Source organism: Grammomys surdaster, unplaced genomic scaffold (genome assembly GCF_004785775.1).
Source record: "Grammomys surdaster isolate TR1022 unplaced genomic scaffold, NIH_TR_1.0 239, whole genome shotgun sequence".
Lineage (NCBI taxonomy): Eukaryota > Metazoa > Chordata > Mammalia > Rodentia > Muridae > Grammomys > Grammomys surdaster.
Genome location: NW_021604684.1, coordinates 4,055,846 through 4,063,961, shown reverse-complemented (window position 1 = coordinate 4,063,961; position 8,116 = coordinate 4,055,846).

The window sequence follows — 8,116 nt, the reverse complement described above, 5'->3', positions numbered from 1 at the left end:
AGAGAGAGAGAGAGAGAGAGAGAGAGAGAGAGAGAGAGAGAGAGAGACTGGGCCTGGCTTAAGTATTTGAAATCTCAAGGCCCCACCTCCACCCCTACTCCCAGTGCCACACTTCCTCCAACAAGGTCAAACCTTGTAATCCTTTCAAACAGTGCCGCCAAGCATTCAGACATCAGAACCTATGGAGATCATTCCTATTCAAGGAGCTACACTCCACTCCCGGGACCCCATAGGCTTGTAGCTGTATCTGAAGACCTCCGCAGAGAGGAGACCCTCACTCAAGTCTCAGGAAAGTCGCGGCCACCCAGTAATCTGCTCGAGACACCGTGTACCAGAGCAATTGCGAGATTTATTAGGGCGTGACAACTAGCTGCCGGTCAATTGGTATGCCCATGCAGGAGCTGAATTGACCCCGACAGCCAGTTTGAGAGGGGTTTTTAAGGGGAAAAACCACAAACCAAGGAATGGGGAGGGGGCTCATGGTTGTTAAGGTGGCATAACATAAAAATAGCGGAACATTCCAAAGGAATCCAACCTACATGAGTCAGGATCAGGTGAAAACTCTCTGTACGCTTATCTTTCTCAAGAATGTGGTCCTGCCCTGTTACTTCGGCCTTGCCCTGTCACTGTGGTTCTCAACTTGGTTCCACCTGGCTAAATTGCATTCTAGCCAGTTCCCGTAACTAGTCTGTCCACATTCTTAACTTGCTTCATGGCTCGGTTTCTCCATGTCTTTATAAAGAAAGCCTAAAGAATATTTTATATGTCTAAAAAGAATTCTATATACCTAGTATCTATAATTTTTTACTCTACATATCATAATACAAAAATGCATTCAGTCCAACTTCAAAGCTCTCCATAGTTAGTCTACAACGATCTCAACACTGTTTAAAAGTCAAAAGTTCAAAGTCTCTTTAGACACTCAAGGTAATCTCTTAACTGTAATCCCCTGTAAAATTAAAACCAAAAGGCGGCCGGGCAGTGGTGGCGCATGCCTTTAATCCCAGCACTTGGGAGGCAGAGACAGGCAGATTTCTGAGTTTGAGGCCAGCCTGCCTGGTCTACAGAGTGAGTTCCAGGACAGCCAGGGCTACACAGAGAAACCCTGTCTCAAAAAAAACAAAACAAACAAAAAAACAAAAACAAAAAGGCAGATCACATACTGCCAATGTACAATGGCACAGGATATACATCGCTATTCCAAAAGGGAAAAGGGGAGCACAGTGAGGAAAGACTGGACCAAAGTCCAGCTGGACAAACTCCGACCTCTGCGTCTCCATGTCTGAAGTCAAAATACTCTTCTGATCTCCAACTCCTTTCAGCTTTGTTGCCTATAACAATTTCCCTCTCTTGGGCTGCCTCTACGCCCTGATAGCAGCTTTTCTTGACAAGTATCCCACAACTCTGGCATCTCTAACATCTTGGGGTCTCCAAGGCAATCCAGGTTTCACCTTCACAGCGTCAGTGGCCTCTTTGGACCTCTGTGCAGCGACACCCCTGACACAGCCTGGCCTCAGCGGTTATCCTTGCCCATGGAGGGAGACTCCACAACCCTTTCCCTGTATCCTTGACCCTAAAGCAAGAACCACATGGCCAGAGCAGCCAAGTTCTTCTGCCTGCTTGGAACATGTCCCCCTTGTTATTTTCATCAGCTCTCTGGTTTTGATGGTTTCCTTCACTGCTTAAACTTTACTCCCCTTTCCTGAGTGGAAAACTTAGCTGGGTGGGGTCTCACCCTGAGGTCACCACTCCCTTGATTACATTTAGCATTGGGCTTTTCTTTAACCTTTTTTTTTTTTTTGCATTGCTCCTTATCTCATCAAACTGTACATTTTTTTTTTCTCAGCTTGTTCCTTCTTATTATAAAATGAATAAGAGTGACCACTAATAACCACACAACCAAGTCAATACTAGGCTCTCTTCAAATCTCCTCTGCCAATCCAAAACTCTTCAATTTAGCCTCAGGCAGACTTTTTTGGATGAGGACAAAAAGCAGCCAGATTCCTTACAAAATATCACAAGAATGGTCTCTAGGGCACTTACTAATATTTTCCCCCTCGGAACCTCTTGAGCTGAACCATCACAATCCACATTGTTTTCAGCATCACTGTCTTCCCCGAACCTACTTGTATGGCTCATTAAGCCCCACTTAAAACATTCAGCTGCTTTCCTAATCCAAAGTCCCAAAGTCCACGCACTGCAAAAGTATTTGAAGCAGCAACGCATGTGTTTGAAGCACTGCTTACCCACAGTAAGTAGAAAGGTAAGGAGTGTGGTGGACTACAAAACAGTCATGAGCTTTAATGAACCATATCTACGAAAATAGTATCTCCGAGTCTCACTAATTGAGTCAAAGAAGCTGAAAAAAAAAATGAATATCAAGTGTTTCTATAGTCAAGGTCCAAAAAGGAGAGAAACCACACCATGCAGAGTGCTATGTGACCAATCGTTAAGTATATTATTAATTAATTATTAAGTACATATTGATAAAAGAACTTTAAAAATTAAAAAGATGTCCCTACCACACTGCCAGATTCGAAACTAAAGGAAACAGTTGGGATTGCTAAAACGTTATGTAAGTGTGAAGTCTTGATACACTGAGGCAGGTTCTGCTAGTAGTATTGGGGAAAAAAATCTCCAAGGAGACTCCAGTTCCTAGGACAGAAGAGGCACCGCAGGGCACAACAGAAAGCGTTGGGTGAAAGGAAGAAGCTTGCTTCTCTCCTGCTTCTAGAACTGCTGTTCCCTACCACAGACACCTGGGGGCGCTGAGGAAGGGGACTGGACTGGTGCTAGAGGAGAAAGTGTCCTTGTAGCAGTAGCTTGAGTTGGCACTGGTTGTTTATGTGAATCTCAAATGAAAAATGAAGAGCTGGTGTTACTGCAAAGATACAGGATAACCTGGCAAACGGAGAAGGCAGCGGCTGTAGCAGAAGCCGGGTGTCAGTAATAGTGTACCCCGGCGGTGGGCAGAGGATATGTGAACAGAGACTTGATGGCAACATGGCTGCTCTGCTGTTTGACCCGACTGGTGCACAGGGATCCCCAAGTAAACACCATAGAGGGATGGATGGCTTCTCTCCCACCTCCTGAGACCTAGTATCATCCGACTTCACAGAAGACCCCAATGAACGCAGAACTAGCTCTACCAGTGGCCTTTCTCACAGAACCCAGCCCTCCAAAGAAGCATAGCCTGGGGCTGGACCTTGATGGTCTACAGAAATATGTTATCTGAGGGTCAGCATCCTGGCCGGAGTATAAGTGGCCTCTCTACTCCTGGTTGTTGGAAAAGAGCACCCTTAGGGTTATTGCCTGGAGGAAAACCAGAGGGTGACGCTGGGGCAAATCACCTGGTTGTAAATCCAGCCTCTGGTGTCTCTAGGAAAGCCCCTGGTTGGACACTGAAGAGGAGCCTGGAGCTGAGCTGCAGGGCGCAGCACTTCTTGAGACCTTTGTCCTACTTGTAATGACCTGGTTGGCAGGCTATGTGGCAGCCCGGTCACTTGGGGACCTGTCCGCTCAGTTCTCACGCTTGAACTTGAATGCGCACTCATCACTCACCAGACAGCCTTTCTAGAGCTCTTCGTGCATACGCCAGGCTATTTTTAAACTGCTCCTGAAAATCCCCAAACTGAAGCAGCAGGTTGCTGGCTGCCACCCACCTCCCCACAGGCCCTGAGAACCGGCTCCCACATAGGTTATAGCGTTCTGCTCAGTACAGAAAGACTCAGCTGGTGAAGGTAAGTCTGATGTCCAGAGTTCAACCCGTAATAGGAAGAACTAACACCCAAAAGTTATTCTCGGACCTACCCTCCAACATGCGCGCGCGCACGCACACACACACACACACACAATGAATAATGAAATAAAAAATATTATAGCATTTTTATTAATTCTTTGACAATTTCATTCATATATAAAATATATTTTATCATATTCATCCCCTTATGTAACTGTATGGAAAATTAACTCAAATCAAAGACCTAAGACTATTTGACTGTCAGAAGAAAATAAAGCACAAAACTTTCATGATACTGGATTCATCAATGATTCTTATGCTAGTTACAGAAAACAAAAGGAACAAGAAATTTAACAGTCTGGAGTCAGGAAGATGGCTCAGTAAATGGAGGAGCTTGGAACGCAAGCCTGACAGTCAGAACAAAATCCTTGGGACCCACCATAAAGGTAGGGGGAAGAGTCCACAAAGCTGCCCTGTGACCTCCACACGCAGCCTCCTGTTTCATAAGTACCATGACTGACGTTTAGCACAATGTTTGACTCCTATTGGTGTCCAGTGGTGTCCTTTTTGGGAAATGTAAATCAGATCTTTTAAAAAGTCAGGCCTTTTGTTATTGGTGGTCCTGGTCACTGAGCCAGGTCCTCGCCTATGCTAAGCAGATCTATCATTGAGTGACATCCCCAGGCCAGCCCTAGTTTTTTAATGGGCCGGGCCCCAAGGCTCTGGGTTGCAGTGTTGATTACATGAGCAGCACTGTAGGATTACCAAAGGCATAGTCCAATAGTTGGCAGGCTCACCAGTGGTAAGAGACTTACATTACATTATAGCCCATTGGATGCCACTTTACCAGAGTAAGGAATACTGTCACCCAACCTGCATTGTGCAACTCTGTTTCTCAGTGCTATGCTGTCAGGTGGCCTGAGGTGGCTTATGTCACATCTGCCTTTGTGCAGGTAGTGGTTTAGTGAATGTGTCATGAAGCCACTGAGGGTGACAGGTACCCGTGGTCTTACTGCCTGCTCTGTGAGGGAGATTGTTTCATGGTGGTTGGTGACATTAGAATGGTACTTGTAGGTCACTGAGAAGATAGAGAAGGGACAGAATCAATAACTTCATCTATTTGTCTCAGCTCCTTTATGAAGGGTCAGATCACAAACTGGTCACCTCAAGTTCTGGAGGCCACCACGCTTGGCTTTTGTGGTGCTGGAGGCTGAACCCTCGGTTTTGTGTGTTAGCCCAGTACTGCCAACCGAGTTACTCTCCCTTCCATGATCCTCCACTCTCCCTCTTACATTCCCAGCCCAGCACACACTTTGTAACTTTGAATGAGAACTCAAGAATTTGCTCAGGTTTAAACCCGCCCCTCTTTGTTCACACATGTCACACGGCAACAAATTACCCAGCAAGTTACTTAAGCTCAGGTCTTCCTCTGTACGATGTGGGTAACAGTAGCAGTCTTCTGAGGTTATTGGGTTACTGTGTGTATCTTCTGAGGTCCTAGGCAAGTGCATTGGAGCCTCTTGGCCTTTGCCACTTTGTATTAAAATGTCTTTCCTCATAGTGTTTTCTACAGTAACTGATGGTTGGCCGGTCAGTGGTTTCCTTTAGGTCCTCAGTCTCAGCCTGAAGCTGTGCAGGTTTTGCTGACTGCAGGAGGTGCTACATGCTGGACAGGCTGCTCTGTTTATGACAGACTCATATCCACTGTTAGTATTCTGTCTAAACTCCACCCCCACAGTTATCTGGCAACACCCAGGTATGCTCCTCCCCACAGTTACCTGGCAACAGCCAGGTAGGCCTGCCCACTATAAAAGGGGCTGCTTGCCCCCTCCTCTCTCTCTTACTCTCTTACTCTCTTGTCTTTAGCTTCTCTCTGTTCCCTAGCCTCTCTCCACTTCCCTTCCCCCTCTCTCCACCTGGTCATGCCTGGCCTCCACTTCTCTCCTCTCTCCTCTTTCTCCACCGTCTTCTCCCGTTTCTTCTGTTTCTTTCCCCACCTTTGCCCTCTGCCCTGAATAAACCCCCTCCCCTTTGGAACCATTTGGTCTGGTGTTGTCTGTTCTAAGCTGCACACCAAAATCTAACATCTACCCCATTCCCCTTCCCCACTCCCATCCCGGTCTCCTGGAGGTACAGGTGGTGAAGGAGGGAAATGGTATGTTAAAAACGAAGATTCTCACCAGTGCTCCAGGTTCCACAAGGTTTGGTTTATTGATTTATTTAGTCTAAAGAAATGTTCTGCCTTGTATATTTCTTCATCTACATTCCATGAGGCACACAATTTGACCCAAAACCATTCAGACAACTTGATTGAAAATAGTATTTTAAACAACAAACTATGTACGAACAAATGTATCTTCTACTACCATTTCTTTTTTTTTTTTTTTTCACTTGATGTGCTGGGAGGATAACTCATGAGTTAAGAACACTAGCTCCTCTTCCAGAGGACAGAGGTTCAATTCCTAACTCTCACAAGTCAACTCTCAAGCGCCTGTAACTCCAGTTCTAGGGGCTCTTATGCCTTCTTTGGCTTCCCTAGTCACTGAATGTACATGGTGTATAGATACAGAAGCCAACAATCCACCCATACACATAAGAGTAAATGAATCTTTTTAAAAATTTTAAAAACTTTTTTACCTGACTTTTTTTTTTTTTTTTTTTTTACTCATTTAAAACAAACTAGGCTTGTTTTGCTAGTTTGGCAGTGTTAATCAGACTGGACTTAAACTCACAGAAATCCACCTGACTCTGCCTTCCAACTGGGATTGGGATTAATGGCAGTCACTGTACTGGCCCTGAATACATTTTTTTTAATCTTAAAACGCAAGACTGGAAGTGTAGCTCAGGAGAAGCTTGTTTACCTTGCATGAGGGAAACTCCAGCAGCACAAAAGCAAAGGGGCAAACTCAGGTTGCAACACTGGTCTGTGAGAAGCCTTGATGAGCAGGCTTCTACCAACTGTACACAGGTAACTTCTTCATTAGGAGCTGTTCACTGTCTGACTCAATCTTTCTTTCTTTCTTTCTTTCTTTCTTTCTTTCTTCCTTCCTTCCTTCCTTCCTTCCTTCCTTTCTTTCTTTCTTTCTTTCTTTCTTTCTTTCTTTCTTTCTTTCTCTCTTCCTTTTTGGTTTTTTGAGACAGGGTTTCTCTGTGTAGCCCTGGCTGTCCTGGAACTCAGTCTGTAGACCAGGCTGGCCTCGAACTCAGAAATCTGCCTGCTTCTGCCTCCCAAGTGCTGGGATTAAAGGCATGCACCACCACTGGCTGGCTGAATGTTTCTTTAGTATCTCTTTTTTAAACAGAATTTGCAGGGAGGCCAGTGCCTGACACATGCTTGCTCTACCATTGAGCATCCTTCAGAAACTGAGGTTCCTGCCCAAGGCCTTTGAACACAAGATTCTCCATTACTTTTTTTGTACTCTTCTGCCTCTCAATGACATGATGAGCCCACCCACAGTGACACAGTTTTTCCAGTAAGGCCACACCTCCTAATTCATCTCAAGTAGTGCCACTCCCTGGTGACTAAGCACTTGAATATATGAGTCTATGGGGACGATTCTTTTTTTTTTTAATTATTTTTTTAAAGATTTATTTATTTATTTTAAAAATGTGAGTACACTGTCACTGTCTTGAGACACACCAGAAGAGAACATAGGATCCCCATTACAGATGGTTGTGAGCCACCATGTGGTTGCTGGGAATTGAACTCAGGAAGAGCAGTCAATGCTCTTAACCACTGAGCCATCTCTACAGCACAATGGAGACCATTCTTATTCAGTCACCACAGATGTCTTGGCTTTGGTGCTGACATTTCCCACTTACCTAAAGTCAAGGCTCAGTGGCCTGCATCAAAAGCAGGGCAGTCCATGCCATCTTCTTCTCAATCAGGAATTTCTTTGAAGCATTTTTGTACGGATCCAGCGTACAAACTTTCCTGGGCTAATAACGATCATTTCCTCCTCTTACCTGTAGGAAAATATTCCAAATCTGAATGGAGTCACATAATAGTATTTTTTAGATCAAGAGGGAAAAAAAACTTTCATACACACAAATGGAGCACAATCTTTTAATAAAAATTTCAGATAAACTGTCCAAGAACAATTTAGGTTTTGTTTTGTTTGTTTTTTATTTTTTGGTTTTTTTTGGGTTTTTTTTTTTTTTTTTTGAGACAGGGTTTCTCTGTGTAGCCCTGGCTGTCCTGGAACTCACTCTGTAGACCAGGCTGGCCTCAACAATTTAGTTTTAAAATGCAGACAAGGTGGAGAATTTGTCAGTGCGTTCCCATCTCTGTTAATTCTCATCCTCAGACTTCAGTCTTTTCCATGAGGGTAAAAATCTGAAGGTTTATCAACTATACTAGTTAGGGTTCTCTGGAGG